The sequence below is a fragment of the Anastrepha obliqua genome, chromosome 4 (genome assembly GCF_027943255.1).
Source record: "Anastrepha obliqua isolate idAnaObli1 chromosome 4, idAnaObli1_1.0, whole genome shotgun sequence".
Lineage (NCBI taxonomy): Eukaryota > Metazoa > Arthropoda > Insecta > Diptera > Tephritidae > Anastrepha > Anastrepha obliqua.
In genome coordinates this window covers 116,747,655-116,772,518 of record NC_072895.1, presented here as the reverse complement: position 1 = coordinate 116,772,518, position 24,864 = coordinate 116,747,655, and the positions used below count along the sequence as shown (strand labels likewise).

At 35.6% G+C, this 24,864-nt stretch overlaps 1 non-coding gene across 1 annotated transcript; it reads left to right on the top strand.

Moving 5' to 3' along the window:
• The first annotated feature begins 11,946 nt into the window (after positions 1-11,946).
• Trnae-cuc (transfer RNA glutamic acid (anticodon CUC)) lies at positions 11,947-12,018 on the top strand. Its single transcript has one exon. It is a non-coding gene; the product is annotated as a tRNA-Glu (tRNA).
• The last annotated feature ends 12,846 nt before the right edge of the window (positions 12,019-24,864 follow it).

The window sequence follows — 24,864 nt, the reverse complement described above, 5'->3', positions numbered from 1 at the left end:
TGGGCTGTTGGCTGTTGGCGTAGACCTTCTCGTTCACGAGGACCCAAAGAAAATAGTCACAAGATGTTAAATCACTAGATCTCGGTGGCCAATTGTGATCACCTCTTCGAAAGATAACACGGTCTTTTTCTTGTCTAACACGGAAACTTTTCCCGTAAAAGATCAATGGTTTCGTTGCTTGTGTGGCACGTAGCGCCGTCTTGTTGAAAATAAACGTTGTCCAGATCATTACAATCCAATTCCGGCCATAAAAAATCCTTAATCATCTCTCTATAGCTTTTTATAATATATTTAAATAACACCTGTTATTGGAAACCCCTTTATTTGAAAAAATGTGAAGTAGGTGTGGAGAGAAAATGCACAATACCGCATCTGAAAAAAATTCTGAAAAAGGGGTGTGATTTTTGATTCACTTGACACTTGCGCTTCATTGTACCAGAATTCAATGATCTATGAAACTGCATACGCAAACATTTTTTCAAAAGCATTGAATAAAAAGTTTGAAATTTTGATGAAAATTTCCCGAATTTTTGCAAGTTTTATACAAAGCTCAAAACTTTGCTTTATGTGGTAGTTATTGTTTATATTGTCCTTTTTTGTAAAAAAAAGTGGTTGAAATTACAAATAAATATTCAAGACTTCTCAATATATGGTGTACACTTTATTTTACCGCTGACTGTATGCAGATCAGAGCACAGGCGATACATGACGATGCTGTTGCACAGAAAATCCACTTCAATTCGAAATGCGTACAATTGGATTTGGCCTACTAAACAATGCAAAAATCCGCAAAACAGGGAATGTAAGCTGCTGCACACTGCGTGGCTGCCTGTAGACTACCATGAACAACCAATTCCAGCGACATACTTCACATGCTTGAGGCTTAAGTGCATGAGCCGTTTGCCGTTTGATGGGGAGCATCTGGTTAAAGGCGATACGAAAAATGTAGTTCGCTTCTCGATTTCCACTCATCAGCACGAACCAGCAGCAATAGTAGTAAAATAACCGTGTCAAGGTATCCACCACCGCCACGGCAGCACACAAAAGCTCATAGAGTGCAAAAAGAGACACACACATACACATAAACCACATGCCTGTGTAGGTAATACGCTTAGTGGAGTTATAATGAATTGGATTTTGATATCTAAATTAAATCTTAGCGACAAAAGCATTATGGAACAAAGATAAGCTCGCAGCTGCTGTATAAGTGAAGTTGTATGATGTCCCATGCACGAAAAGGTACCAACCACCAATAGGTAACCAGTCATGAGATGGCATGTAAACATGCATACAGTGGTAATTCTTTTTTAGTATCTGGATTTTGTTTTGCTTGGGGCGCTTATCGGTTAGCTGGCATGCCCTACTACGGCTAAGGGCGAATATGAGCCATTTTGCGGGCAAAAATCGAAAACGTAATCGAAATCGACAACTACAACTACAACTATGCGCCAAGCAGCTTTGCACAGAGTGCCGTCAATTTCCGGCGGATATGTTGCCGTGGCCGCGTAAAGCTGGCATGCATTTACGGTCTATGTAGTTTAGCAGACTTTTGTACATTTTTATTTTAGGTATGCGAAGGTATGTGTTTATGTGTTTGTGTGTTGTAAATGCAAGTGCTGGCACTTTAATGCTCAAAAAAAACTTTCGCTTTCTCTGGGGTGGTTGCTTTTCAGGTGTTTACAAACATATTTTCACTTCATCTCCTTATTGTTCATTCATGTCTGCTTTGCTTCTTTATTGGTATTTTAAGATGAAGAGCATTCGTGCACTCTCCAAGTACTTTTTCTGTTAGCCTTTTGTGAGTGTGTGCGTGCACATGCAAGTGCCATCGCCATAAAATCCATCAAAAAATGATTGCCTTTTTCTCCGGCTGTGCGCCGCTTATCAACGCATATTGACGCATTGGCGTTATGATGTCATTACCGGATATGCATTCACTCTTACCTACAAGCTGGCCTGACATCTACAAGCGTATATTTGTGCATACATATACACTCACACAAGTGCTTGTCAGCGTGTTGGTATCATCGTCAAACTCATCGAGACAGCTATTTGAAATTTCATCACTCGCATAAGCGATGTGTATGTATTGGATATGATATGCACATAATTGAAGCTGTCAATTGTCGTTGTCGAAACGTTTGAAGCAGTGACGATTTTAAGATTTTTCTATAATACTTTTTTTTTGTTTTTGTTGAATCTAGGAAGGGCTGATTTGAATAGGTATTTCGTTCTGTAGGAATTCAGTACCAGGTTGATATATTTATGCATTACTGATTGCTTGCTACAGATTTGAGTAAATACAGGGAGGTCCACATAGTAGTTTTCTTTTACATATGTTTATATAAAAAAATAAAAAAAAAATATTATAAAAAAAAATGAAAAAATTACGAATGAACCAATAATGCATCGGTAAAAAACAAAAAAAAAAAAAATAAAAAAATAAATAAAAAAGTTGCGAATGTACCAATATCTAATGCATCGGTAAAAAAAAAAAATATAAAAAAAAACAAAAAGTTGCGAATGTACCAAAATGCATCGGTAAAAAAAAAAATTTTCAAAAAATTAAAAAAAATTACGAATGAACCAATATACATCGGTAAAAAAATAAAATAAAATACATTATTGGTTCATTCGTATTTTTTTATTTGTTTTTTATTATTTTGTTTTTTTTTTTGTTTTTACCGACGCATTATTGGTTTATTCGTAAGGGCAATTAATTCCATCATTTATGGAATGCGATTTCATTCTCGTCATTGTCTCGACCTTAAAATATAGATTTTGATTTTTTTTTTAATTTTTGTAAAAAAAGTAGGCAGTTATGAGAATTGCCAATAAAAGTGAAAACCCAAATTCAAACTACTAAGAAGAGAAATAAAAAGCCTTCACAATGCAGCAAAGCCATCAAAGGCGTCACAGGGTTGAAACGTCTTTCAAATATTTTCAATACCTTTAAGAGGGAAATAAAGAAGAGTTTAGGTTGTTTTGTAGGATCAAGAAATTTGTTTAGCCATTTCGAAAAAGCCATTATCGCTTGGTGCGGATGCAATAGAACTTCCTATCCAAGCTCTTGGAGCTAATTGAAGGAACACATTACCCTTCCAGTTCGTCCATACTGGCCGTCTGTTTCAATCTGGTCAGTTGTTGATAGTAAAGGCGCTCTTAGTGGTGGATTTTCATCCGATCCCAAAATGTGTACTTCTTACTTACTTTTCTCAAATATTAACTTTAGTTAGCGCTGACTAGATATTTGGAAAAATGCTTTTAACCCCCTTAAGTAATGCACCCTCCTTAATGTCATTTCAAACTACGCTCATCTGGTACATATTCAGTAATTAAAGTATGGAAAATTGATTTCCAATTCACTTAACAAGAATTTCTAAATAAAAAAAGGCAGAAATCGCCTAATTTTTTATCTATAAGTTCTACTTTTATAATGACATTCACTAAATAATTTTTCGACAAAAAACATGACAAACTTTTTCTGTTGTTATTAGCATTCAAACCCAACCAGCTGCCAATCGGCAGAATCAGGATGGAAGATAATTTAGTTCATGTGGATTGGATATCCTTTTCTTGAATAGTAAAAAATAAAAAAATCATAGTTATTATTGTGTGACGAGATTGTAATCTTAACAGATGATACAAAAATGGACAACGCAGCAGGATCTGGTGTTTTCTCCTATTAACTAAGAAGCTGTAGACTTAATTAAGAGATGGCGTTTTATATATATCAGAGCTACTTCTTCGAGGGCATGAACATGGACTGGGCATGTCTGATTGGAGTTCCCAAAACAGATCGGCACGTTTTAAGGACAAGAAGGGAAATGTTTCTCGAGCACCACAACGGGCCACTGCTGACACTGAGGGTAGTTTTTTAAGAGAACTTAGATTGAAAAGGTTTTTTAGTGCAATTATTTGCTGAGAAGCGAAAGTAGAAGTTGAGAAGCATCTCAGCTTTCGCGTGGCAATTTTTAATTATAAGTCTGTTCTGGTCTTATTATCAGACCAAAAAACATGATTAAATTATACGAACAGCTGTAAAATGAAAGGGTTGTGTATCATATTATTTTTGCTATAAGTCTAGGATAAAGGTTTTGTAAAGGGTTTCCAAATAACAGGTGCTATTTTGAATAGCCTCCTATTTCGGTAGATGCCACTTTTGAAACTGTCATTTTTTGATATTTGACAAGTAGAAACTACGACATTAATAAAAAATGCGCTTTAACAACGCATTAAAATTATTAAAATTCACTATAAAAATGGTGAAAATTTGGCAGAGACGGTTCGTAAAACTCGAACATTTTTTGGGCATCGTGAAGCACCTTGTCGGATCACAATACAGAAATTGGTGGAAAAATTCGAGCTGTTGGGACAAGTTAGTGATGGGAAGAATAAATCCCGTGCACTTCGCTCAAGAACAGCCGAAAATATTGCTGTTGTAGCCGAAAGTGTTGAAGAAAACCCAGGTTTGTCCATTCCTCGTCTTTCTTTAGAATTAGGCATTCCATAAACGTCATTACACCGTGTTTTGCATAAAGATTTGGGTCTTAAGGCTTATAAAGTCCAGTTAACACAAGAACTCAAGCCAGCCGATCATCAACAACGTCGTGTCTTTGCTGTTTGGGTCGTTGAAATGCATGAAAGTGATCCGGAATTCCATCGAAAAGTCATCTTGAGTGATGGTTTCCACCTCGATGGCTTCGTCAACAAGCAAAATCGTCGGATCTGGGGCGCAGAAAATTCAAGAGTTATTGTTGAAAAGACTCTCTATCCGGCGGAGTCATTCGACATTTCTTTTTCGAACATTAAGTTGGAGCAACAGTTACGGTGAATGGATTGCGCTATCGATAGATGATTAACGATTTTTTATGGCCGGAGTTGAATAGCATTGATCTGGACAACGTTTATTTTCTACAAGACGGCGGTACGTGCCACACAAGCAACGAAACCATTGATCTTTTATGGGAAAAGACCTCCAATAACACCTCTTATTGGAAAACCCTTTATGACATATTTTCCTGGTGCAATTCCAGGCTATGATTTTCATACGCAAACAATTAAACCTATGAATACGGCAGGAAGAATGTCTATGAACACTCGAAGCGATAATTGTTTTATCGGGCTTTAATGAATGGAAGCGAACACCAGTCGCCAACACCACGAAATGACTGTACATTTAACTGATGCCGCCTGAGTGCAACACTAGTTTCGTTACGAAAAATTTGCAATTGAAAATGTGATCAGTAATTACAGCATCTCGGTATTAGATGAATATTTGGGAGGCAAGTGAAGTGTGGCGTTCCCAGAGTGGCTTCCATGGTATGCCCCGAGTAAAAATGGCTGTGGTGGCACAAATACAAGAGCGGAAGCTCTATACAAAAGGAGTGAATAAATTGAGGCTTACAGCTTTAAAGAGCGCTGCAGAAAAGGTAAAAAATATTTTACTACTTTTAAAGTTGCCCACAAACGAAATCGAAGACAAAATATTTACTATTCAAGCAAATGACTGCTCATTCCAGCTGATAAATGGTCAATAATCAAATGTAACGGGGTAACACAATTTCGGCTGAAATCGATACAAATAATTCTATGTATGTGTGTAGGTAAATACGTATGTATATGTATGTGTGCTATTGTTGCTGGCCACGAAGACGATCAATGAATGAGTGAATAGAGTGAAAGGAATAAAGGAGCAAAAGCAAAAAATACTGGTTGTCAATGAACGGAAGTGTGCAGCTATGTTTTTGTGTATTTATGTGAGTAAGCATGTATGTGCATATGTGTGTATGCCCACAATATATGGCGGTATATAAACGGACTATTGCATGTTTATTTTCGCTTTTGAATGCGGCTGTTGAAGGGAATGGCGCTGCTGATATTTGTGTTTGTATGAGCGCACACAATCACACATAGAAATAGTGAGAGCAACGAAATGAGAGATTTATCACCGAAAATACAAAACAAATGCCGCTGGTTTGAGTAATAAATCACTTCTGAAAGAAAAATAGCACAAAATTAAATGCGCCTACAAATGTACATTCGCTTGCACATACATTTGCGCATATGTACGAGTATATATGTATGTTAGTGCGTATGTATTTGGACGGCTATTTTTATGTGTGTGTGTGGGGGAACAAATTAAGCGAGCTTTTATAAAACATATGTATTCAGAATTTGGGGTTGCCAAAGGCGGGATCCCGCCAACTCAATGACTGTGCTTTTAATGATCCGAAATCGCGGGATTAGTTGGCATGAATTTAATCATAATTTACTATTTTTAAACTTAAATTGCAAGGAGATTCTCAAGAAGCTCCAAATAAGTCTTGCTTCGCACACACACAGCTTATGAAGTCGAGATTACTTTCCAGGAACCAGAAACTACGAAACTTACAAAATTGTCATAAGACCTACACTCACATACGGGTGCGAAGTCTGAAAGAAAGATTCTGAGAAAAATACATATATGGACTTGTACGACTTGAAGACGGTACTTTTCGCATTCGGTACAACGACGAGTTAGACAAACTTATCAGGGGTGCAAATGTAATCAGGCCCATCAAAGCGCAACAAATTCGATGGTACGATCACATTTTACGAATAAGCAATGATAGAACTGTAAAAAAGATCTTCGAAAGAAATCATGACCAAGCATATGCGGACGATGTCTGTGCGCTAATATCGGCTAAATCCCAAAGGAGGCTTTGCACGAAAGTGCAGAGGATTCTGGTTAAAATTGATGACTGGTGTACAAGGTCTTTCCGTTAATCTGAACAAAACCACCATAGTCTTGTTTACGAGAAAACGGAAATTGGATGGACTCAGTCTTCCAAAACTGAACGGTGTGACACTTGGTCTTTCCGATGAAGTTAAATATCTAGGAGTGATCTTGGATAAGAAGCTGACTTGGGAGACACATGTTTCACTGAAGGTGAATCGCGCATTGAGGATTTTTCAGCAATGCCGCAGAGCCTTTGGTAAAACCTGGGGTCTGAAACCTGCTGTGGTCCTATGGATATTCTTACAAATGCATTTCAAATATAATAAACCATTCGTTTCTGAATTTTCAGATTCGTTTTAGCTTGACGAAAAATGTTGAGAAATTAGAGAAAACTTTTCTATTTGCGCGCTGTTCTTTAACCTGAACGTACAAACACGATTTCAAAAAATATTCATCTGTGAATTTATTTATGTTTATTATTCCTATTTATACAATATATAATTTAAAATTTTTTTTATTTTTAATCCAAAAACGAAAAACAGAAAAAAAATTATGCGCTAACTATATTGATATAATTATTTTTTTTATTATTATTATTTTTTTCTATTATAATTAAAACAATTTTTTAGATAAGAATTTAGAAAGGACCTGAAGCTCTTCTTGGTTTTTTGGGTTAAAACACTCTTGAAGTAAATGACAAACGAAGCACAGAAACTTTATTGATTTTTTGACTGAATTCAAAACCATGAAAATCCGGGATGAATTTCGGCATCCTGAAATTATATTAAAGCTATCCCGAAATCCCGATATCAACAATCGACGTTATTATTTGTATTCCTGCAAATGTGTACTAGCGTCTAATACTTTTTTTTTGCATCAAATGGAGCTGAAAGTTACATATGTACAAGTATGCATGCACATTCGTATACATTTTTGTTTGTATTGACTAATGGAGCAACACATAAATCTCTCTGAATAAAGAAATTCAATAGAATTGCAGGCATTCATATGAAGTATATATGGCAAATTACTACGCATATAGTTCCCTTAAGTATGTTTGTATGTGTGTATGTATTTTATTATTACTAGTGCAAATATTTGTATATCTGAAAGTATTTCTGCCAAAGATTGACTAAGCGCCAAGTATCTGACTGGTGTGGAGAATTTGTGTTGAAAGAGGTGAGACTAAAAGTGGATGTACACAAATCTCTGAAAACAAACGCGATAATATAATAAAAAATTGATGCTGCTGCTATGACACAGACCCTCTCACACTTACACATCCGAATGTAAATAGTTAACCTCTTTTGCTGTGAACTATCCGCCAACAGAAACTTCAGAGGACTTATTTGATAGATATTTTAAGGGCTTGACCCGCATATAATGGCTGTCATTACATATCACATTTTCATCAAAGCTGTTGACATAACATCTGTATGGATTTGTAGATATATATGTGGAAAAATATTGACCCTTCATACATACATACACATATAATAAAATGAATATACATACTTATACGTACATATATAGGTATGGATACATCATTTATTTATGTATGAAAAATTCTAACCCATAAAAAGAATTATTATACAAAAAAATATCTTAGGTTGGAATATTTAAATTATTAATATGCATTTATTCCTAGCTGTATAGATACTTCTGCATATAATTAAAAAAATTGAAATAAATTTGTTCAATAAAGGTTTGGTGGTAAAAAAATAGAAACAGATTTCTCAAAAATTATACATAAATATTTTCTTAAGTATTATATCTGGAACCAATGAAACGAATGTTAAAACTGCCAAAAAGAATTGTTCTAAATACGTTTTAAATTTTTTTTTACAGCTGAATTAACTTAAAACATATTTTTTTTAAATTAACAAAATAACAATAAATAAATTTTTTTTAAATAAATACATAATTTTTTCTAATAATTTAAATACAAACTAGCAAACCCGGCCCGCTGCGCTGGGCACACTAAATAGAATAGATATGGTTTAGAACAGAAAATATATGGTTTTCATATTATTTATTTCTTTATTCTTTATTCAAGCGCTTTGGCATAAACAATATTTTTTGTTTTTCTATTTGTTTTTGAGTAAATATATAATGTTGTTGGGTTCCCAACACGTGAACAGCCAACGTATAGTTGATCATGGTTGAATACTGGTTGTTCTAAATTCATCCCGCATATTTCTAAAGTTTGCAGTTGTGATTTATTGACAGTTATTGCAAATGCTAAACGAATGGGCAGTTGCAAACGCTTGAATTCAAATGGCAATTCAGGTGGAATCATTGGAATTCTTGGTATTAGAACGTCTTCATTCTTGAATTTCCCAATTAAAATAGTTGCTTGGATAACATTATTCATCAATCGTTTGACTGCTTCATTTTGTTCTTGACGTTCTTCTGATGTCGCGTTATTCCGGGCATTTCTCATGCGCCTATTATTATTTGTCGAACGACCAATATGATTACGCGATTGTCTTGGCATTAGTACTGTAATAAACGTGATTGTAATTATGGTATTCTGAGATTTTAAAACATGTTTTTTTTTTCAATTTTGTGGATTATATTGGTCATACATGGTCAGGATTATTTTATTTTGTTGCGATTTTCTTAAATCATCTCTTTTCTTCTGAAAATTGTTGACAATTTGCATGATAAGACTATTAATTTTTTCATCAAAGTTATGTATTCTTCGTGCTCTTCTTTTGCATCCTTTAATAATTTCTTTTGTTTTTTTCATTTTTTTACCATTTTTTTCACTCATGGTGTATCGTAGCTTATCGCATATGAACCGAAAAAATAAATCCACAAAACATAATTTCATTTGAACATTCGGATTTCACATTAAATTCTCAAATTTATTAAGAAATTATTCAAATTATTCACTGTTCCAAAATCCACTCCAAAAAAATTCACAAAACTTGTTTACACTTTGCACTCACGTCTTCTCCTTATGGCGTCCAAATCAAAAAGAAATATTGATACATTGTAACTCACACTGTCAGTTCAGTTCAGTTCCGCTCCAAGCGTTAAAAAAGTAAACGACATTATGGCTGGTTCAAAAGAACGCTGTACGCGTTGCCGGTGTTCCGAATTACAACCAACTTTTACGAAACCCATTTTCAATACTTACTTAACAATGTGCATAAGTTTGGTTTAATTTGGAGCAAAGACACGGCGGGTCCACGTTTTGGCATATATTTCGAGACCCTAGTCATCAATAGGTTTGTTTGTAACGAATAGGCTCAAAAACTACTGGACCGATTTTAAAAATTCTTTCACCATTCGAAAACTACATTATCCAAGAGTAACACGGATTACATTTTATTTTGGAAAAAAATAGAGTTCCGTAAGATATTTGGATTTTTCGGACACAAACTGAAAAAAATCTTATATATAAAATAAAGTCAACTTTTTGTGTGTGTTCGCTAACCGGCCGTGTCTACACCGAATTAAACCAAACTTACACACAATGTTAAGAAGGTATTGAAGATGGTTTCCGTATAGTTTGGATACCTATTGGTGGATAGGGCTCGAGATATAGGTCAAAACGTGGACCCGGGTAACCTTCGGATGTGTATGTACAATATACAATATCAAATTGAAGCTGTTGGTGAATGCTTTAGTACAGAGTATTTTTAATGCCGCTCCGTGACTGGGGTCTCGAGATATAGGTCAAAACGTGGACCCGGGTAACCTTTGGTTGTGTATGTACAATATGGGTATCAAATTGAAGCTGTTGGTGAATGCTTTAGTACAGAGTATTTTTCATGCCGCTCCGTGACTGGCGTCTCGAGATATAGGTCAAAACGTGGACCCGGGTAACCTTCGGATGTATATGTACAATATGGATATCAAATGGAAGCTGTTGGTGAATGCTTTAGTTCAGAGTATTTCCATCCGCTCCGTGACTAGGGTCTCGAGATAGAGACCAAAACGTGGACCCTAGAATGTGTTTGTACAATATGGATATCAAATGAAAGCTGTTGATAAGTGCTTTAATACGGGGTAATTTTCATACTTATTGATGACTAGGGTCTCGAAATATATGCCAAAACGTGGACCCGCCGTGTCTTTGCACCGAATTAAACCAAACTTACGCACATTGTTAAGTAAGTATTGAAAATGGGTTTCGTAAAGTTTGGTTGTAATTCGGAGCAGTGGCAACGCGTACAGCGTTCTTTTGAGCCAGCCATAATGTCGCTTATTTTGTTAACGCTTGGGGCGGAACTGAACTGTCAAATTGACAGTGTGAGTTACAATGTGTCAATATTTCTTTCTGATTTGGATACCATAAGGAAAAAACGTAAGTGCAACATGTAAAAATTGTTTGTGAATTTTTTTGGAGTGGATTTTGGAACAGTGAATAATTTCTTAATAAATTTGAGAATTTAATGTGAAATCCGAATGAAATTATGTGTTCGTGGAAAAAACAATTTTTTTCGTTTTTTGAAAAATATAAATGGATAATGTTTAAAAAAACTCCAATGCTTAATAAAACATATAAATTGAAACGAAAAATTCATGGATGATCAGGAAAAAAGACGATTGTTTATTCATATTCATTGATTTGAAATTTAAAAACAATCTTCTTTTTTCCTGATTTTCAATTTATATTTTATATTCACTCAAAAACAAATAGAAAAACAAAAAATATTGTTTATGCCAAAGCGCTTGAATAAAGAATAATGAAATAAATAATATGAAAACCATATCTTTTCTGTTCTAAACCATATCTATTCTATTTTAGTGTGCCCAGCGAAGGGGGCCGGGTTTGCTAGTCTATAAATAAAAAAATAAATACACATTTTAAGATCTAAACTCTCATCTATTTTTTTCCAAGAATTATTTTTGTTTTATTTTAAATTAATTTTGTTTATTCAACTTTTTAATTTTTTTTTTAATAAATTTACTAAATGCAAAGTATATTATATTTTTAAGATTATATTAAGATTAACTTCAATTATTTAAGTTTTTTTTTCAATTCATTTCCTATTTCCTTCACTTATTTGCTGACCTACTTATGCAAATAAGTTTTGTCTCTTGCGAAAAGAAATTTGCGTTTAGCAACGACAATTTTGACAATCTGTACTCTTTTACGAATATATATGTATGTACTTGTCGATCGCTTGCCACTTTTCATAGATCGTTAAATTGCTTATTTTGCTTATAAGTTTTGCATAAGTTAGTCATTTACCGACTGATTTCACAAGTCCCATATTGTCTAGTGGTTAGGATATCCGGCTCTCACCCGGAAGGCCCGGGTTCGATTCCCGGTATGGGAATGTTTTTATTTATTCTTTTATTATATTCAGTGACTTTGAAATTTATTTTTTTAAATAGTGAATAAATAATAGTTCTTTTCCCATATTACAACTAAGAATTTCCTTACATTCTTCATATGAATTTAATTCTTCTTGTTCTCCTTGGATCGATTTTCTAAACCAAAATAAGTTTTAAATTGTATGTTGATGTGACGTTTAGCAATTTGAATTTCAAAAAACTTTATAACTTCCTTGTTTCATTCAAATTAGATATGAATTAACAAATTTTCTGGATTACGCTTGTATTTCGTATTAAAAAAACGAGTATTAACAATAACAAATGGGCCTTATAGATTCTACACCAAATGGCGAAAAAAGTAATTTGAAAATACTTAGTTATACAATACAATACAATTAATATATATGTACGTGGGCAGACACTCAGCAATAAAAGCTATAAGCTCATATGGTATGAAATTAAGTCCAAAAATGTTCGACGGAGCAGGGATGCCATAGAAAGGCTTGCCTCAAACAGTAGGCTGCATATCTATTGGGTATCTGGTCACAAATGCATTATGGGGAACGAAATAGTAGATGAGATAGCAAAAAGTGCTGTTAGACTACCATTTGAACAAGAGAACGACATACCAAAACCGCTAAATACTATATATGTATATACAATGAAATGGACGACTACATGAAAAGGCAAGTGGAAGCTAGGTGGACTAACCTGACGACATGCAAAACAGCAAAAGTTATGTGTAGAACTAGCAACAAAAAACTGACTCAATTCGTACTTAAAAGGAAAGGAATGCAGAACTATTATAGGTATGCTAACAGGTCATAATCTATTGGCTGCACATACGTACAAGATAGGGATTGCTAACACGGACAAATGCAGGAAATGCAGAGAGGATGTTGAGGAAACTTTAGAACACCTTCTGTGCGTTTGTCCGGCATTATTAAAAACGCGGTTAAAATGCCTGGGAGCCCCATTGTTCGAGTGCCTGGAAGACGTCTCAAAAGCGGATCTCCCAGCTCTGCTTAGGTTCGCCAAAAGCGCTGATATCCTACATGATGTCTACTTTCGGTATTCATAGAGGTCGGTCTCCATCTGGTATTGCTAGGGACCAAAAGGTCTATGCGTGGCTTATTGCCAACCAGGCTAACCTAACCTAACCTAGTTATACAATAGAATTTCTTACCGTTCAAAGAAATATTATATTCTAAATCCAGCGAATAATTATGCCAACGTGAAAAACTTAATTCACTTAAAGGAAGGCAATTCCGAATGCAGATGGCGAGAACTTTTGCATGTGTAAGGCTTTCAGTAAAATTTGAAATTAGTAAAAAGATTTTGCACAATTAATTCTACAAGGAAGGAGCAGGAGCACGGCCAATTACCTAATAAAAGTGTATGGCCCAATTATTTATTTATTTATTTCAATTCTACGAGGACTCACCGAAAGCTGGTCTACTTCATGGCTGTGGCATGCTAATTTCTCGGAGAAAGAATTTGAATTATCCAACTTCCAACAAATGAAAAAAGGGGAAAAATTAACAATTAAGCTCGCATGCTCCAGAATGCTAGGCAAGTGGCAGGAACGTTTGTTCATCAGCTTACGTTCTTCGCAAATTTACTATTTGAGTGAGGCGTTTTTAATTTTTTATTTACAAATTAATAAATGACATTTCACAGATTTCAAGTATTTTTTTATAAAAATGGAAACGGAAAATTAAAAAAAAAACAATGTTGCAACGAAATATTTTTTTGAAGGTAATAGCGCAATGGCTCCTTAAATATATTATATATAAGTATTTCCAGCGAAGCAACACAGGAAATATGCAACGAGTGTTAGAATGGGTTAGACTTGGTTGATCCTCTAGATCGCACACAGACCAAAAATTGATGCATAGTAATACCAAGTGTTAGTATGGAGAGTTTATTTTATATTTTTTCTCGAATATACAGTTTGGATAATTTAAGTAAGCTGCTAATTTTTTGAACTTTCTAATCTTCAAAATGATGCAGAACCTAAGCAGTTTATTCGTGTTTTGCTAAGTGCACGGCAGTGGTAGAGTGGGTGTTCCAGAGCTCCTCTCGCATTGACTTCGTTACATATTGTACATGTATCGTTCGGTACTAGCTTCAGTTCGGAGGCAACGAAAAAAGTCAACATTGTAAAACATAAAGTAGCCGAATATCAGAAAGTGCACAGAAAAGGATGCTTTATTATCGTAGCTTTTATTATTCCGCCATGGGTGTGGAGCCCAAAAACATTGCGAAAATGTTTGGCCATTTTTGAAAATTAACAAAAACTCCAGCAGGGAAACCAAAACAAATTTATTCGTAGAATTGGGTGAATCTGTTAAATATGCAATGTGGAAATTTACAATTTTCATAGAGATTTCATGAAGTTCTGCATATTTGCCGGCCAACATTCTTTTTTTTATATATTTTTTGCGCACTTAAAATAATTTCATTTCTCAAGCAGGTTGCACACATGAACCTCCACGCACCAATTATTTATAAAAGTAAATTAATTACTAAAGTGTGTGGCCAACTGTGCAACCCACATGATCTTCCAAAAGCCTTTTTACATTCATCGCTAGTCTAAATACGAGTGCAAGCATATTTTTGGCAACCATACGAAGTAATCATTTTAAAACGAGTTTCTGCCAAACACAGAGCAAAGAGATTGGTCAAACAAACTTTTAGCTTTGCATGCCTCGAACTCCATTTGCAAACAAGAACAAGCAAACAGACACATAACTAACCGCATAGTAAGTATCAACATCAACCTAAAACGCACGTCCGCCTGCGTATTTGCACAAAAACTGCAAATGACATTTTAATAAAAATATAATTTTCAACCAACAGTCTTCGCAAATAAACCAAGCAAGTGAATCGCATACCAATAACTGCACTCAAATACTCACACACCCATGGCAACACATCATTTTGTGCTGCTAGTATGGATTGCAGCTCGTTAACGCCTGCAAGTATGCCCCACAAAATGGTTTTGGAAAAGTAATAAGACTAAGAAGGTGAGTGTAGAAACAGTTGGTGGGCCCTGAGGTGGACACTTTTTGGCAAGTAAAATACACCACCAATTTAGTGTTTGCGCTGGACTCCGCACGCACGCATACACATACACACATACAGCGGCAAATAAATGCAGAAGCGCATGAAGGCAAACACTGAAATTGTCACAAGAAGCGTACAAATATTTGAACTTACTTACTTTTGGTGGCATACACACATACACACGTCAGCGTCATGCGCAAAAAAATATTTGTAGTGGCTGAGGAAATGTCACAAATACGTCATGAATGATATTTTTGTTACTTTTGAATAGGGGAGACCAAAGTAAATATGAGTGTAGAGATGCAATCGTTAACGGTAATGACGTATTGTTTGTACAATTCGTATGCAGTTGCATATGTGTGTGTGAATATGCATGAGGTTGAGTGCTCAGTCGTCTGTGTGTGACATCGCATCATATGGAATGGGCAGCATTGGCGTGGGGCAGATAACTTCAAGTTGTAATGCTGCTGTTGGTGAAGCTGGAGGGGGATTGCTTTTTGTCTGCTTTCGTATTCTTTGGGAAACTCTTCACATACTTACAGTTTTGGTAACAATCCAAAGTAAATGTTGACTCAAGAAATTGTTTGTTCGTTGCTTTGAACTGAAAGTAGATTTCGCTGAATGGTATGGCAGATTTTTCTATTTGTTACATTAGTGCTATTTAGCGTTTTATTAATGTACACGACCCAAAGATGTGAAAAATGCTCTATTTTTATGAAAAATTATATTAACACTCACCTTCAGCTTTGTCTTGTAATAATTTCGCCCTTAATGAAGGAGCCCTTAATTATCAGCTGGAGTGTCCACTATGTCTAGTAGTAGTAATTTTTTATTTATTTATAAATATTAGCATTTTATATTTCAATAATTTATACAATAATTAATTTAAATATATAAATACATAAAGAAAGAAATAATAAATTTGTGGTAATAACAATGTTGTCTGTCACAGCTCAAAAATTAATCAAAAACTAAACTCTGCAATAAGAACATCTCTGTAGCGTAAGGCTGAGTATATAAAGCACGTTAGTCTTTTCCAATTGTGGCCATTAAGTATATCTATTACTTCTGCTTCATTTAGCTTCACTACGTTTAGGTATCTTGTTCTGATCTTCTTCAGTACCGGACATCTTCCTAAGAAGTGCTGCATATCTTCTTCCTCGTTTAATTTGCAGAGGGTGCATATTTTCTGAGCATTTCCATACATAGTTGCATTTAGCTTCAGTAAACCGCATCTTGCTTTGAAAATTGTCGTAATGTCAGCTAATCGCATATCTTCTTTAATATATGATTCCCCTTTTGAGTGGTCTAAATATTTATAAATTCGCGTCGCGCTTGACTGTGCTTTTTGCCTTGCCATGCTGAGATCTTTTGTTTTCATTTTAGTAAGAAGTTTCACACAGCGATCTTGCCAGTCTATAGCGGTGATGTTTTGTTCAAACTTCAGACCAAACTCCATTCCCATGCCGTTCAGATGCTTACACCAAAACACATTTTTACTTAAGATGCCTTGGCTTAGTTTCTGTGGGAGTCTGTTGCAATTGTATTTATAAATGGTTTTCCAGTTATACTTGATGTGTAGCTCTAAAGAATAAATGTGGCTATCTTCTAAATTAGTTTCTAGTGTTATTGCATAATTCGGAGTGAAGTCTTCAGAATTCTTTCAATGAAGTAACGTTGAAGTTTATTTACTTCATCGACCCAAATTTTCGCTGCGTAGCTTTGTATCGCTCTGGAATACCGCTTGGAACAGATTCCATTTTGATTTTAATGAAATAAATGGTTTTGCTAAAAAATCATTCCATGTGCAATTAATACTAGCTTTTGCTGAAGTAGTTCTGGCTTCTAAGGGCTTGCCGAATGCCATTTTGGGTGTGAATGACACCAAGATATTTATATTCCGCCACCAATTTAATTTCTTTACCTTGGTACCACCATTTCTCTGCCTGGAAATGTGGTCCACCTCTTCTAAAGACCATCATCTCCAACTTATTTGGGTTTAATTCCATATTCCATCGCAGTATTTCTCCAGGTTATTAATCATAGATTGCATGACTTTAGGGTTATCCGCCAGAAGAACAATATCATCGGCATAAAGGAGAAGACGTATATTCATGCCCTCAACCAATAGTCCACCTTCCAAATAGGCGTGCAAATCGTTTAGATATAAAGTGAACAATAATGGCGACAACAGACGTCCTTGTTTCACACCAGTGCAGGTTTCAAAATAGTCGGATACTTCTTTTCCCGTCCAAACCGCAGATCTAGTATTTCGTAGATATTTTCTATGAGGTTTGTAGATATTGTCCATGAGTGTCCACTATGATATTTAGAGTAATAAACGTATTCTCTTCGAAGCCTCCAAGTGCTAAAAATATTGCACAATCTTTGAATAATTTCTATTATAGATTTCAACGTTTTGTTTTTGTAAATTTAGAAATATTTTTTGCTGCACCGTATTTCGATTTTCATACTTTACAAAAGGTTAATGTTCAGCATTTCTTTGACTCGATGCTATTTAAGGCACCTTAAAAGGTTTACGGAGGCGGCTCTGAACAAGTATATGGGAAAAATGTCTACAGGTAAAATCCAGTCAAACAGTCGTTCCAGGAATGTCTAATTGTTGAGAACGTCGGGATATCCATTTTTAAGGTTGTCCAGCAACTCTTAGCGCTACAGCCGCAATATTCTCTCAACACCCAGTTTTTGGTCTGCCACGCCTTCTTCTACCCTTGATACATCTAGTTTCTTGAAATATTTTCACCGCGCTTTTAATTGTCCATTGACTATTTATTTATTTTCCATTTAAGGTTTTTTAATTTTTTTATAAAAATATGATTTATGTTGGAATAAAAATCACGCAACTCAAAGTTTTAAACTTTTGTAAGAGATTTCAAAAAAGTCAAAAAGTTTTCATCAATATTCAAAATCTTTCCAAAGATATTCTGCATACTCAGAATTATAACTCCTTTAGTTTTAGTACAAAAAAGGGCAAGGTGGCAGTGGCCTAAAAAACGCGTTGATTTTTAGGAATTTTTTTTCTTGCAGTTTCGTGCATTTTCTCCACATAAAAAAAATGTAAAAACATTTTGAGCCCAAATGAGTTTGGCATTCAGAACTTACCACCTGGTGGTGACCAGAAACGGTCGTTTTACATACTCCTCAATAACCTTAGAGTTGTCCACTTAGGCCAAAAATACTCAAGTTAGCAACCAAATACCCAGTTACTCGTAAGTAATAGGAAGAAGAGCTTACTTCAATAACTTGGCATGGAGTCGCTCAATGTGTATACGCACTTTTAGGCACTTCCTTTCATATTAGGACGCACTTGTGCTTGGTCTACATTCGACTACATTTTCCAAGTCGATCAATTGAAAGGAAGAGTGAGTATATCTCGCAACTGATCGCTTTATAAATACCTTAAGAGTAGTTTAATGGTCGATGCATGAGCAGCGTGCTCGGAAGTCTGATTATATCTTTTTTAAAGCCAGCATCAGTGAGACGGAAGGACTTCTGCTGGTTATGTGAACCACGATTATCGTTTTACTTTCCCATGAAAAACTTATAAACCCCGAAGTCCTTGGTTTTTGGGTCTGCAAGTGGTCCATAAAAGCTCTTCACTTATAGAGAGAGGCTTTCAGTGGCTAGTTCAATACATCAAGAGCAGCAGCAAGCAGTGAAAATATATTTATAACACTGAGCTCAACCCTACATGTTTAGACATAAGTCCCTTTGTGCTTCTATTATTTTCTCTCACGCCGTAAATGCCTTTCACTGCAGCTACGACCACTTGAAAGCCATTTACAGTCGATTTACCCATTTTTTGTCACTTTTTTTGGTTACCTTTTCCCCCAAAAAAATGCATTAGTAAGTGGCTTAGTGACTGAGTCATCATCGCATGCAATCATACCCAAATGTTTAATTCCATTTTTTTTTATTTGTTTACCGGCTGTCGCTTTCTACCACTTAATTTACGGCAATAAAAGTGTCATAAATATTAGTTGCACACACACTGATACACATCTATATGACAGTTGAATATTTAATTACATATGTACATTTGTATATTAAGCATTGATAGCCATAAAAAGAAATATGACAAGCCGTCGGCGCTTTCCCTGCACGTACTGTCCATACACAGAAACATTCCAGCTTTCCACACTTCGTTGCATTTCGAGCATTTTTTCGCCGTTTATATGCAGCATTAGTCTGCATTAAAAGTCTGCTGTTTAGTTCTGTACGGCTACTTTACTGCGGGTATGCATTCATCCACACTTTTGGACATGCACTTATATGTATGTAGATATGTATAGGCGCATAAGTGGAATCTAGAGAACTGTGGAAGTGAATGGAATTACTCATCGAACGACGAATTACTTATCTTCCACACGACTACTATTTGTTAATGAAAAGCTATTTAGCAAACATATTCTTTTATGTGAAATATAGAGACAAATACTCTAATATTCAACTCATGGAAGCTGGTGTACCTCAGGGCAGTGTACTAGGGCCTGTACTATATGTGCTGTACACAACTGATATTCCCCTGCCTGCAAGTATCGACATGATAGCAACTTTTGCAGATGACACTGTCCTATTGGCAACTCATAAAACCTTAGAAGCAGCAACAAACAAGTTACAACAAATTTTGAACAAAACACTAACATGGTTTAATGCTTGGGGGATACAAATCAATAGTGGCAAAACAATTCATGTAGTTTATTCCAACAAGAAAGTAAGACACAAGAATCTGACAATAAACCACTCACAAATCCCAATAGACACCAAAGCAAGATACCTTGGAATGACTATTGACTCCAAACTTCTCTGGAAAGAACATATTACGGTGAAAAGAAATGAGGTAAAAAACAGATTCCGACAACTATATTGGCTACTTGGCAGGCGCTCGAAACTGTCATTGCTGAATAAAATACTTATATACAAAACTGTGATTGTGCCAATCTGGGCATACGGCATAGAAATCTGGGGTACTGCAAGCAAAAGTAACATTAACATTATTCAACGACTACAATCAAAAATACTCAGAACTATAACCAATGCACCTTGGTACATCCCAAACGAAGACATTCATCGCGATCTCAACATCGAAACAGTAGCAGAAATCATCCGCAAACGCAGCACAAATCATATTGTCCGTTTAATGAACCATTCCAATAATGACATGCGACAACTCCCAACAGCAGAAAGGGCAAACTCTAGGCGGCTCAAACGACCAACCCCAACTCAGCTGATAACTAGAATAATTTAAAGCTATGCACATATCTACACTTGTAAACTCACACAAAAACTTAACCCAAATGTAATATTGATAATGATTAATGTTATAAAATCCAAGCTGCAGAAAGAATTACTTAGTGTCATACGACAGGTGTAATTAATAAAGGAGGCAAAAAAAAAAAAAAAAAAAAAAACGACGGATTATTACGTTGCGAAAATGTAATCGTGTGCGAGTAGGCGAGTAGTAATTGGCTTCGTAAAGGCGCGTTGTTAGAGTGATCTACTTTTTCCTGTGTTTGGCGTTTTTTCTGCGCATAAATGATTTTTTTAATTTGCTACATCAAATTTGTTTTTCAAAAACTTAAATAATTTTTCTGATTTCGCACATGCTGCCAATGGCTGTATTTTTCTGAGAATCAGTAAAAATTAACAATTGTGGGAAAATATTTCCAAAAGCCGCCTCAATTGTTCGCCACTTTTCTTATGCGCACCACTTTTAATATTTTCAAAAATTTCCAATATGCACGGTGATCTAGAATAATGTTCATTTTTTAAATTATATTTTATTTTGACACTGAAAATAAGTTTTCATCTAAGTGCAGCACCCGTCGTTAAAGAAGTGCATCGAAGAGAATTTGGTTGCTGAGACATCCACTAGCCGATCGATTAGTCCCAGCAACTACATTTTACGCAGCAATTATAAGTAGACAAGCATTTTGTGCAGAGAGCTCTATTTTTTCAGTTACAATACCCAATTGAGTCAGCAAAGGAAAGCAAATAAATATCCACTTTCTTTTCGCTTCACAATTTGTGCCTTAAATCAAATCAAATTGGATGTCGGATTTGGCTGAAAAATAGTTTTTTCTACCGAGGCGCATTTTCATCACATTGTGAACAAATCTGGTAAGCTCAGTGAATCTGGTTAAACAAGTGAACCTTTTGGAGTGAAGAAATCTTTCGCTCATTTTTTCTTTGAAATTGATCGGTAATCGCGTTATCAGCCGCTTTGGCGATGCCCATGGGCTGCCTCAGAGTACCGATTTGACTCCATTCAAGCTTTGGTTTGTGAGGTGTTGTGAGAGGGTGATGCTATACGAATAATTGTGATTCGTTGAAAATTTGTAAGGAATATATCGTAGGAGATACTTTTAAGCTATCAAGAGGGCCTTAGAGGAAAATCATTGACTGGATGCGTCATGGAAAAACCAGAAAACATGGTCTATTGTGTCCTTATTTCTACATCGAATGAAAAAAAGTCTCACAATATGTATGTAAGCTAATAACTATGCTCATAGTCTTCCGATTTGTATTGGACTTTCCGTATTTTACAGCCAATCTCTCCTGGAAGGTTTTCATCGACATAAATTTCATATACCTTCTACTCAAATATGAACGAGACGTTATCAATAAAACGGTCCGCGGATGACATATGGCAAAAATAAATTTTTTGTTTTTTGGTAGGACTGTTATAAGCTTACATGGCAAATTTCAGCGTGATATGTCACATACTTTGTTTTCTGTGCTACTGTAAACAAGTCAAGCTCAAGTGTGTTCTTCGAATTTAACGATGGAAATTCAAGTTGAACAAAGAATTTGTTTGAAATTTTGTTATTCCAACAAAATTTCGGCTTCAGTCGCCTTAAAAATGTTGCAGACAACTTATGGGGACTCTGCTCTATCGCGTGCACGTGTTTTCCAGTGGTACAAATCGTTCAAAGAGGGCCGTGCATCAACCCAAAAAACCACTCCAAAGTCGCTCAAAAATTAAAGTTATGCTGACTGTTTTTTTCGATTACGAAGGTGTGGTGCACTCGGAATTCCTATCCGCTGAATAGTATTTAGACGTTTTAAAGCGTTTGCGCGAGAACATTCGTCTTAAAAGGAAGGAATTGTGGGACAACAAGTCATGGTTCTTGCATCACGATAATGCACCAGCTCACACATCACGTCTTGTTCGCGATTATTTGAACAAAAATAATGTTAATATCGTTCCGCAAGCACCGTATTCGCCTGATATGGCTCCATGTGACTTTTTCTTGTTTCCCAAGCTCAAGTTGCCGCTCCGTGGAAAACATTTTGAGACAATTGAAGTCATAAAAGAGAATTCGAAGAACACACTCGAGCTTGACTTGTTTACAGTAGCACAGAAAACAAACTATGTGACATATCACGCTAAAATTTGCCCTGTAAGCTTATAACAGTCCTACCAAAAAACAAAAAATTTATTTTTGCCATATGTCATCCGCGGACCGTTTTATTGATAACGTCTCGTTCATATTTGAGCAGAAGTTACTTTCAAAGGAGGCGTCCCTGTAACTGAAAATTTGTTAAAAAATCTTAAAATTAATTTTCAAACTGTAACATATCAAAAATGACCAAACCGAGAAGTGTAGTGTTTTTTTGCCATGGAACTTTGAAATATGCATTAACAAAATTGATTAATTATTTCTTTTCACAATTAAATTTTTGCATATCTTGTCCTAACAGCAGAGCAGCGCACATCAGGCATTTCCTAGTAAGTCTTAATAAGGCGTAATGAGTAATACTCAACGATGCAAACTCTACCAACCGATGCCACGATATTAAATTTACCGTTACTTTTTCGCTTACTCTGCTACCCTTAATCGGTGATACTAACCCACTATATTTCTACTTACTCCTACTGCGCTCTAATATTGGACAATCCCAATTAAGTTGCTCTGCATACATTTGCCTCTCAGTCTCTTTCGTTTATTAAGTCCTGCTGTGCTATCAAATGCCTCAATCTAATTTGTTAATTGTGTTTTACCAAATATTACTTGCTCGTCTGCTTGTATCTGCCATTTCTGTATTTATTTTTTTATGTTCCATAAATTAATTACCACATTTAATGATACAACCATGCAATAATGGCCAATAACTGCTGATAGCCAACTGTTTGTTTATTACCAAAAATTAGTGTTGGAACAACAGAATTGGCCATAAGGCAGAGTAATTTGTTGGAAACATTTTATTGAGCAAATTGTAGACCAAGGCAGAAAGTGTAGCTTATTGTCAGATGGTTGGCGCAAGCCGGAAAAAATATGAATGCGTACTTATACACATACATATATAGTATAAGTACATGAATGAATGCCGTTTCTAATGTGCCTTTATAGGCATATGGGGAGCAAATGAAAGAATAATGCCAAGAGAATTGAAAAATGTAAATTTTTTATAACATTCTTCTTCTTAATTGGCACGATAACCGCTTACGCGGTTTTGGCCGAATTTGACAAAGCGCGCTAGTCGTTTCTTTCTCGTGCTAACCGGCACCAATTGGATACACCAAGTGAAGCCAAGTCCTTCTCCACCAAGTCCTTCTCCTCTTCCTCTACTAGCACCAGCTGGTACCGCATCAAATACTTTCGGAGCCGGAGCGTTTGTATCCATTCGCACGACATGACCCAGCCAACGTCGCCGCTGAATCTTTATTCGCTGCGCTATGTCTATGCCGTCGTAAAACTCATACAGCTCATCGTTCCATCGCTTGCGATATTCGCCGTTGCCAACGTGCAAAGGTCCAAAAATCGTCGCAGAGGATGGTTCCATATGTAGAAGTCCACGCAAGTGGGGAAAGTTACTGATCGCCATTCACTTGGGAGTGGCCAGGACGATTATTCTGCATATGGTTCAAGCAGCTTGCAACGTCCGGGAGTAGCCCACGTATCCTCTGAGTAGCTTCCGAGCACCCGTTCGGGAGTGAGCTACCGTGAAAAGGAGAAGCATTTCAGGACACCTGGTTGTGCGCTGGGTTTGGGACCCGCAACTTAAACGCTCCCCCCCGATGAAAACATACACAAAGCCTCGGATGAGAACTTTTTTATAACATTCCTTGCCAAAAAATACGATAAATGTTTTTTTGTGTGAAATTTTCGTCCTTCAATAGCCAGTTATTTTTAACTATTGGTCAATTACCGTCAACTTTTAGTGAAATTGATAATGTGAAATGAAAAATGGTTGGTCAACGTTAATCTATGAGTTATCTTTTGACTGTAAAAACGGTCCATAATGACATTCATCACATTTTTTTAGAGTAAATCCCGTGAACCCCTTCCCACACACTTGATGAACGAAAATCCCAAAAGAACATTTTTCCAATTTTTTGGCCAGGCTTGTGAACAAAAAACTATAAATTTTTGATGCCCATATGTCAAATTTTTTAGCAAAAAATGTTATAAAAAAATAAATACTTTTGTGTTCCTTTCTTCATGTGATATCCATATGTCTAAGATGAAAATAAAAAATAAAAATATTTAAAAAATTTTCTAACATTTTCGATGAAAAAAATTTAAATTTTTGAATTCATTAAATATTCTTCCTTCATTCAATATCCATTTGTTCATGATGAAAATTTCAAAAAAAGATTTAAAGAATTTTCAAACATTTTCCGTATTTTTGTAATCCCAAAGACGTTCTTGCTTTATTTGATACCCATATGTCTTTGCATGATTCAAAGCATGAGCAAACTAGTGACATGCGATTTTTGACACTCCCTTACAAAAGGTTGTATTTAAGAAGGT